Source organism: Papio anubis, chromosome 17 (assembly GCF_008728515.1).
Source record: "Papio anubis isolate 15944 chromosome 17, Panubis1.0, whole genome shotgun sequence".
Classification (NCBI taxonomy): Eukaryota; Metazoa; Chordata; class Mammalia; order Primates; family Cercopithecidae; genus Papio; species Papio anubis.
The window spans coordinates 17,658,530-17,667,349 of record NC_044992.1 but is presented as its reverse complement, the minus strand read 5'-3'; the positions used below and the strand labels follow the sequence as shown (position 1 = coordinate 17,667,349).

The 8,820-nt window shown below is 50.2% G+C and overlaps 1 pseudogene; it reads left to right on the top strand.

Annotated features, from left to right (window-relative positions):
- The first annotated feature begins 3,365 nt into the window (after positions 1-3,365).
- Positions 3,366-6,147, top strand: LOC103878684 (annotated as a pseudogene).
- Positions 6,148-8,820: the final 2,673 nt, after the last annotated feature.

The window sequence follows — 8,820 nt, the reverse complement described above, 5'->3', positions numbered from 1 at the left end:
ACCCTACAGAGCCCTTGCTTGGGTTCAGGCAGAGCAGGAGCTTGAAACCCACGGATGGGAAGGAATAGAAATCTAGCATCTTTCACACACAAAGCGTAGCGTTCTAAAGCCGCATCTTTGCAGCACACTGGCGTGGGGCTACTTCACCCACAGCCAGCAGCGATTGCACCAGTGCGAGTTTGTCCACCCTGTTATAAGAAGGCAGCTGCTAGCGTGAGGCATGGCGGTGAGGAAACAATGCCACCCGGGTCTCACCATTGGCTGTGTGGACTGGCTGTACCATGGGCCAGACACATGTCTTAGGCAGGCAACACTTTTTAGATGCCAATTTGCCTGTAGACAAAGAGATGGCGCAGAGGTGGCCTGCGAGGGGAGGGCCTGTGTGTGATAGGTTGGTTGTCCCCTGGAAATTCCTTTGTTGATGTCCCTTAGCCCCAGTGCCTGAGGTGATCTTACTTGGAGATGGCATCTTACAGAAATAAGCTAAAATCAAAATGAGTTCAGTGAGGTGCCCAATTCAATATGACCCGATGTCCTTATAAAAGGAGCAAATTTAGACACAGAGACATAGGAAAGGCAATTAAAAGAGACACAGGGAGAGGCTACCTACATGCCAGCGGAGGCCTGGAACAAGAGCCTTCCTGGACACATGGAAAAGGGGCCTTCCTGCCGACCGACACCTTGCTCTTGGACCTACAGCCACAGGACTGTGAGACAGTGGTCTGTTACTGAAGCTGCAGTCTGTGGTACTTTAAAGGAGCCCCTAGCAAACCAGTACAGCCTGGTAGCCCTGAATGGTGAAAGAAAGATGGAAAAGAGCAATGGAGACTGACTTCCTGTCTACACCTCAAAGTGCGCTCTGGGATCTTTGCTGGGAAACGTGGAAGGTTTACAAGATAATTTTTGAGGTGGGGTGGCCCGGGTGGGAAGGGTGCATAATTTCAGTGTACATTATCATGTGTTTATCTTCCTGTGTAAATGCTTGTAAGAATAGTTAACCAACTAAAGGTTTATATGCTACTCAAAATACAAGTTTAAATGCTAATAAAAATGGATGCAATGAACATACTGTCTTGCTGTGGTCCAGGGAATCTCGATCTTTCAGAGAGACTTGCAGCTTTGAGCAGGAGCTGCCCTCTCCTTGCTGCCTACTGCAAGCCCCACAACACACATATGCACACACATGCAACTGCACAGCTGGACACAGATTTTTTGTGCTTCATGCCCTCATTAAGGAGGCATGGAAGGGAATGTGTGGCTGTTAGGAAATGAAGACAGCTTAGGCCCCTGGTTTCCTGGGTGTTTGCACAGGCACCCTCTCTGCAGACCAGTTCTTTGGTCTCTTTCTCGTCTTAGTGAAAGGAGAAGAGAGCGCCAGTGGGTACCCGGGTTCTTCGGGCCTAAGCCTAGGTCACAAGCTTCCTCGGGAGCCTAGTGAGATGGGGGCACCACTGGTTCTCCCAAACCGAGGGTGCAGTGTTTAGTGGAGTGGTGAGCCCAGGAAGGTGATAGACGGGAAGACTCGGTTCATTAGACACAACCAAAATCCATTGAGGAAGGGCAGTCACCAAAGGGTTTTTACTCCAGGAGGAGGGGCTCTCGGGGGCTGTGAGCAGCTGGCAGGAGGACTTTATGGCACATGTGGTTAGGTGATGGCGACCTACAGCTGCACTGGAAACTGGGACCCAGAGTGCCCCAACCTCCTGCTCTGTCTCTCTCTGCCTCCTTCCCTTTCTCCCTCTCTGGCTTCTCTGTCTCTCTTGTCATCTCTTGCCCCTTTCCCCATCTCTCTTTCTCTCTCTCTGCTCTCCATCCTCCCTCTCCCACTCTCCAGTCTGTTTCTCCCCATCTCTCTCTACCCGTCTTTTTGCTTTCCACCTCTCTCTTCCCACTCTCACCATCTCTCTTCTCTCTTTCTCTCTCCCTCTTCCCTCTCCTTCTCCACCCTCATTCACATGCTTCCCTTCCCATCACACTGCTAAGGCAATGCCAAGGCTGCTATCCTGTTACAGTGTCCCCCACTTCCAGCATCCCTAAGAAAGTGCTCACCGTCATTAGTCATTGGGGAATGCAAATCAAAACCACAATGAGTTATCATTTAAAAACTCATTAGGATGCTATTATCAAACAAATGGAAAATAGCCAGTGTTGGAGATGTGAAGGAACTGGAACCCTCATTGCTCATGGGAATGTATAATGCAGTGGCCCATGGAATGTAATGTGGGAAAAGTTTGGCAGTTCCTCAAAAGTCAAACTTAAGAGCTACCATATGACCCATTCCACTCTAAGTAGATGTCCAAAACTCCTGACAGCAGGGTTGCAAACAGGTGTTTGAACTCAGGAATGGAAAACCAAACATCATATGTTCTCACTGATATGTAGGAGCTAAGTTGTGAGGATACTGTAGCATAAGAATGATACAATGGACATTGGGGACTTGCGGGGAAGAGTGGGAGGGAGAGGGATAAAGACAACAAATATGGTGCAGTGTATACTGCTTTCCGGGTGATGGGTGCACCAAAATCTCAATCACCACTAAAGAACCTCATGTAACCAAATACCACCTATACCCCAATAACTTGTCCGAAAAATAAAATACTTTTTTTTTTAAAAGCCAGATACTTGTGTCCCACAACATTAAAAGAGCAGCATATTCACAACAACCAAAAGGTTGAAACAACCCAGTGTTCATCCAACAGATGAATAAATGAGCAACATGTATTATATGTGCACAGGGGGATACTATTCAGTTATTAAAATGAATGGAATACTTACACATCCTACAAATATGGATGAACTTTCAAGATTTGCAACTCAAATCTAATGAATAAATAGGACCAAACACAGTGGCTAATGCCTGTAATGCCAGGACTTTGGGAGGCTGAGGTAGGAGGATCACTTGAGCCCAGCAGTTTGAGATCAGCCTGGGCAACGTAGCAAGATCCCATCCGTACAAAAAAGAATTGTTTAAATGCCGGGCATGGTGGTGTGGGCCTGTATCCTCAGCTACTGGCAGGGCAGTGGAGGGAGTCTTGCTTGGGCTCAGGAGGTTGAGGCTGCAGTGAGCTAAGATACCACCACTGCAATCCAACATGGGGAAGAGAGTAAGATCCCTCTCTAAACATAAAAATTATTAAAATAACACATAAAATGGCTGGGCACAGTGGCTCACACCTGTAATCTCAGCACTTTGGGAGGCTGAAGCAGGTGGATCACAAGGTCAAGAAATCAAGACCATCCTGGCCAGCATGGTGAAACTCTGTCTCTACTAAAAATACAAAAATTAGCTGGGTGTGGTGGCTCACACCTGTAGCCCTAGCAATTCAGGAGGCTCAGGCAGGAGAATCGCTTGAACCTGGGAGGCAGAGGTTGTAGTGAGCTGAGATCATGCCACTGCACTCCAGCCTGGCAACAGAGCAAGACTCTGTCTCAAATAAAAACAAAAACAAGTAAGTGTGTGTCTGTGCCCATGCCTTCAAGCATGTGCATGTCAGCATGCATAGCTGTGTGTTGTGTCTGGCTGAGCAGGCACACATGCATGCGTTTTTAGTGTTGGATGCTGGGGCAGTCAGGGTTTGAGTCACTCACAGTCAGCACCCACTCCTCACTTCCTCATGCCAGGTTCCTACAATTCCCCACAAGAAGCATGTAGGGCCCAAGCACCCCCTGCCCCCTTTGAACCCTAAGCACAGGCAAGAGAGGGTGAGGGTGGCCAACTGCAGGGCCCAGGCTTGGAGGACCCTGGAGCCGACTTCTGGTGCATGTGCCACAACTACCAGCCTTCCCTGACCTGGCTCCTAAGAAACACTTGCCCTTGGCCAGCTGGAGAGCTGTTGATTTGAGACACAGCCCCACAGCAATCACCACTTTATCCCACCCCCAAATACTTCCTAAGGCCATTTGTTAAGGAGACGGCACAGGCAGCCTGCTCTGATGGCTTCCTAGACACAGTCTCCGGAGACAGGAAGCCCATCTGGCCTCCTTCCTATAAGGTGGCTGGGGAGGCTGGGGGTGGGCATTGGGGTTGAAGGATAGATTGGGGCAGTTTGGGCATGTTGGGGTGATCAGACTCAACGCCAGGCTGTGGAGGCTACAAAGTCCGGTGGAGTCAAAGGAATGAGAAATGACAAGAGAGAAAGTGGGACCAGGGGGCCAACGCTAGTATGGAGGCTGCAAAGGCCTCAAGCTCTGGGAGCCCCAGCTATTTATTGGTGCTCAAACAAACAGGTGGTGAGGATGTGGGGGTTTAAAGGAAGCAATGTATCAAGTGAGTGAGCTACAGCTGTGATGGTGCAGCATATTCTTTGAAATATGCTTGAGATAATGGGAATGCTAGAAGTAAGGAGCCAGCAAGTCTAGCAGACATGCAAACCCTACCTCAACTTCTCTCCCAACACTCAGCTTTTCTCCCAACAGGGCCAAGTAAGCAGCAGGAAGTTTCAGAGCCTTAGGACCAGAGGGGCCCCAGTGCCCCTTGGTCAGGATGCTGAGCCCAGAGAGGGCAAGATCCTGACTTGAGGTCACAGAGCAGCAATCCCTGGCAGAACTAGCATTCCTTTTGGAGAAATTCAGAATGTATGGTCCCAGGAGTCATTCATTTACTCATGCATTCATTCGGCAATTACGTATTGAGCATCTACTATATGCCACATCCACTTCTAGCCCCAGCATACAGCAGTGGACAAGACAAACGAATCCCCACCTCAAGGAGCTGATGCTCTGGTCACAGAGACAGAAAACAAGTGAAGAAGATCACATCACATGATGCTAAAGGCTAGTAAATAAAATTACACCACATGGAAGGCTGGAGTCACTCTGTCCAAATGGTGGCCACTAGCCCCATGTGGCTATTTGAGTTTCAAGCAATTAGAGTAATTGAAAATTAAGAGTTTAGCAGAGCTGCAGCCATGCTTGGAGCTTGCAGACACCAGGTCACTATCACCACTACCACGCTCCCATCCCCGCCATGGCCAGGGGCATGCTTGGTCCCCCCTAGCAGTGTCTCCACTGCAGCACCGTGGTGATGGCCACCAAGATTGACAAAGAGGCTTGCCGGGAGGCCTACAACCTAGCACAAGACGACAGATTGGCCGTCATCTGGGTGACTTTTAAATATGATGGCTCCATCATCGTCCCTGTCAGGCAAGGAGCAGAATACCAGCACTTCATCCTGCAGCGTACAGACGAGGTCTGGTTGCTTGCCTTCGTGTGTGTCACCACAGGGGATGCCATGAGCAGGAGGTCCATGTTTGCCCTCATCAGGTAGATTGGCAAGAACGTCAAGACCCCAGTGAAGGAGGTCATACAGGATTTCGCTAAGGAGTTTGTGATCAGTGATCAGAAGGAGGTGGAGGGAGATTTAATGGAGAGGAAACTGAAGGAGACTGAGGGAGCCAATCGTGATGCCCAGGTGGAGTAACCCCAGCTTCCCCACTGCCCCTTGCCAAAGTCATCTGCCTGCTCCCCAGGGGAGGGGACCTCCGGCCTCAGCTACCAACCCACCAGCCCAACAGGGAGAAAAGAAGCCATGAGAGGCACCATCCGCCACCCTGTGTCCACAGCCCCCATCTTCCTGCTTCCCTTACAACACTGCTGTGTCTTATCTCATGAAGCTCATGGAACCCCTTTCTTTGATCTTTTCTTTTCTCACCCTTTCTTTTGTTCTAAAGAAAAATCATTTTGATGCAAGGTCCTACCTGTCATCAGATCCGAGGTGCCTCCTGCAGTAATCCCTTTTTCTAGCATTTCTCTTATATGTAATGAGGCTGCCTAGTGGGATCTGCGTGACCTCATGTTGCTTCCGGAGCCTGGGTTTGTTTTGCCATCTCAGTTTTTTTTTGGTCCCCCTTCCTGTTTACCACTGAGGGGCAGCTGGGCCAGAAGTGACACCCAGTGACTACAGCCTTCAAAAGCACACAAGTCCATTCCTGTAGTCAGGCCCAGACCTCCTGGAATCTGCCCCAGGCTTCCTCATCCCACTTTCATCCAGAGTTGCCTAAGTTGCATCTCCGGCAAAGGCAGGATTGCTCAGTGGTAAGAAGGTTACGTCTGGCTCTGACCGAATAAGAGATAAAATTTGCCTTAAAATTCGCCTGGCTGGGTGGATCACCTGAGGTCAGGAGTTCAAGACCAGCCTGACCAACATGGTGAAATCCCGTCTCTACTAAAAATACAAAAATTAGCGGGACGTGGTGGCAGGTGCCTGTAATCCTAGCCACTCAGGAGGCTGAGGCAGGAGAACTGCTAGAACCCAAGAGGCAGATGTTGCAGTGAGCAGAGATTGCAGCATTGCATTCCAGCCCGGGGGACAGAAAGAGACTCTGTCTGAAGAAAAAAAAAAAACTTGCCTAGCAGTGGCTTTGCTGCATGGTCTGAAATGACCCATTTCCACCCTCTTGACTGAAATTTCCTAGTGACACAGAGAAGGGCAAAGGTCTGAGCCCAGATTTGACAGAGGGAGTACTTCAGGGTTCACTTCAGGGGCTCCCAAAGCAATGAGGGTGTTAGGGAGAGAAGCCCAGGGTGGGGACTGGGAATTTAAGGAGAGCTGGGAACTGATCACTTAGGTTCAGGAAGCTTCTGTAAAAGCAGCAAGGATGGTTTGGGCCAGAGTGCTACTCTGCCTGTGGTGCTGGCTGTTAGCAAAGCCCTGGACTCACGGCACCGCTAAAGCCCATGGCTTCAATCCTACACCTGCACCACACATTCAAAAGGATCGTTTTGATTTTTGTTGTTTTTGTTTTTGTTTTTTGAGACGGAGTTTCACTGTTGTTGCCCAGGCTGGAGTACAATGGTGCTATCTCGGCTCACTGCAACCTCCTTCTCCCAGGTCCAAGCCATTCTCGTGCCTCAGATTCCCGAGTAGCTGGGATTACAGGCATGTACCACCATTCCCAGCTAATTTTTGTATTTTTAGTAGTGACGGGGTTTCTTCATGTTGGTCAGACTAGTCTCAAACTCCTGACCTCATGATCCACCCACTTCAGCCTCCCAAAGTGCTGGGATTACAGGCATGAGCCACCACGCCTGGCCTGTTTTGTTTTTAAAGAAAGATGAGATTGTCCTGTTTCTTCAGGAGAACATTTTATATAGCTCTTTTTCTTTTTTTCCTTGATCATTTCATTTTGGAAAAGAAATCTGTACTGTATTGGGATTGCAAAGAACATCTCTGCATTCAAGCAGTTTACAGAAATTTTGTTTTTCAGAAAAAAGAAGAAAATTAAGAGTTCAGTTCTTCCATCACAACAGCCACATTTCAGGGGCTCATTAGCCGCACGGGGTGGCTGCTGTGTTTGACAGCTAATGGGGAGCATTTCCATCACAGAAGGAACCACCGGACAGGGCTGGTGTGGGGAGTGGATGGGGGGCTGGGGGCTGGATGGCCGAGGACAGCGACATCTGGACTGTCCTGCTGAGAAGGGGTGGCCACATGGTGACATACCAGGAGGAGGGGACAGAAGGTGCAATGTTGGCCAGATGGGGATGTGCTTGGTGTGTTCAAGGGACAGAAAGGACAGAGGGAGCGAGGGGAGAGGAGAGCGAGGTGGGGTTGGGGAGGTCAGCTGGGGCCTCTGAGGCCTGGGTAAGGAGTTTCTGCTTTATGTGGAGGGCGTCAGGAAGCCATGGGGAGAGGGGTTAAGCAGGGGAGTGGCATGGTTTTAACAATATATGGAGAATGGATTTGTGGGGGCAAGAGTGGAAGGAAGGAGCCCTAGGGAGGAGGCTATTGTGTCACAGAGAGGAAGGTGACTGAGACTGGATGATACAAGGGGTGGGGAACAGCCATAGCCCAAGCCTCAGGGTTCTGGATCCAGTTGTGCCTGAAGTTGATCCCCCCTCTCCTTCCTTCTTCCTCTTGGTTACTGGGCACCAACTAGAACACCCTTCATTACTATTATCCACCTATCCCCTCCCTCACAAAACCCCTGACTGTCTTTCCTCCTATCTCTGTGCAGAGCACTCAGACAGTACCTAGGCTTCCCTCAGTGACCTGGGTCCAGTTTGTTTTGCAGAACTTTGCCCCTCTGACTGCATCCCAGCCCTGTCTAGTTACCTTGGGGTCCTGGGAAGAAGCCTTAGGCACCTGGTGTTTCATTGACTTTCCCCACCAGGATGCTTTCCTGGAACTGTGAGCAGGAGGCAGGAGGAACCAGCTGGCTCTGGGTCTGGGGGGTCAGCGTGACTAAAAGAGAAGGCTCAGCTTCAGTTGCAACTGGAGGGACTTTGGTTTTGTCTTAGGAAGAACTTCCCCTCTATAAAAGGGCCAATGCCATCCTCGTTCATTTGCAGTGGAGGGGATCTCTTAGGGTACTAAGAATAAGGTGGAAAACCTGCTCCCTAGGGTGGGCACCGAGAGGTCAGCTCTGCTCCTCAAACGCTGGGCGTTCATTCCCCCTCAGGACCTTTGCAGCTGCAGTTCCCTCTGCTTAACCCCAGGTGTCTCCTCCATCTCACTCCGAAGTCTCCTCCTGAGCGGTGATGCAGATTGCCTGATGAGCACGGCTTCCTCCTCAGAAGCACCTTGTTTTGTCTCCTGTACTAGAACGCCAGCTCCACAAGGGCAGGGCGGCTGTTGATCTTGCTTCTCTGTGTCCCTTCCTGTCTGACGCTGTGCCTGGCACATGGTAGACGTTCCCAGGAGGTTTCTGGAATGAGCAGATGTCTGGGGTCAGTGTGGGCAGGTGCCTGCCAGGCCCCAGTGGGCTCAGACTCACCCTCTCACTGCACCCTCTTAATGGGGATCAGGACTTTGAGGCTTGGAGAGGTGAGGTCACTCACCCAAATGGCACAGCCTGTATGTGGTGGCCCTGGTCTGGAGAG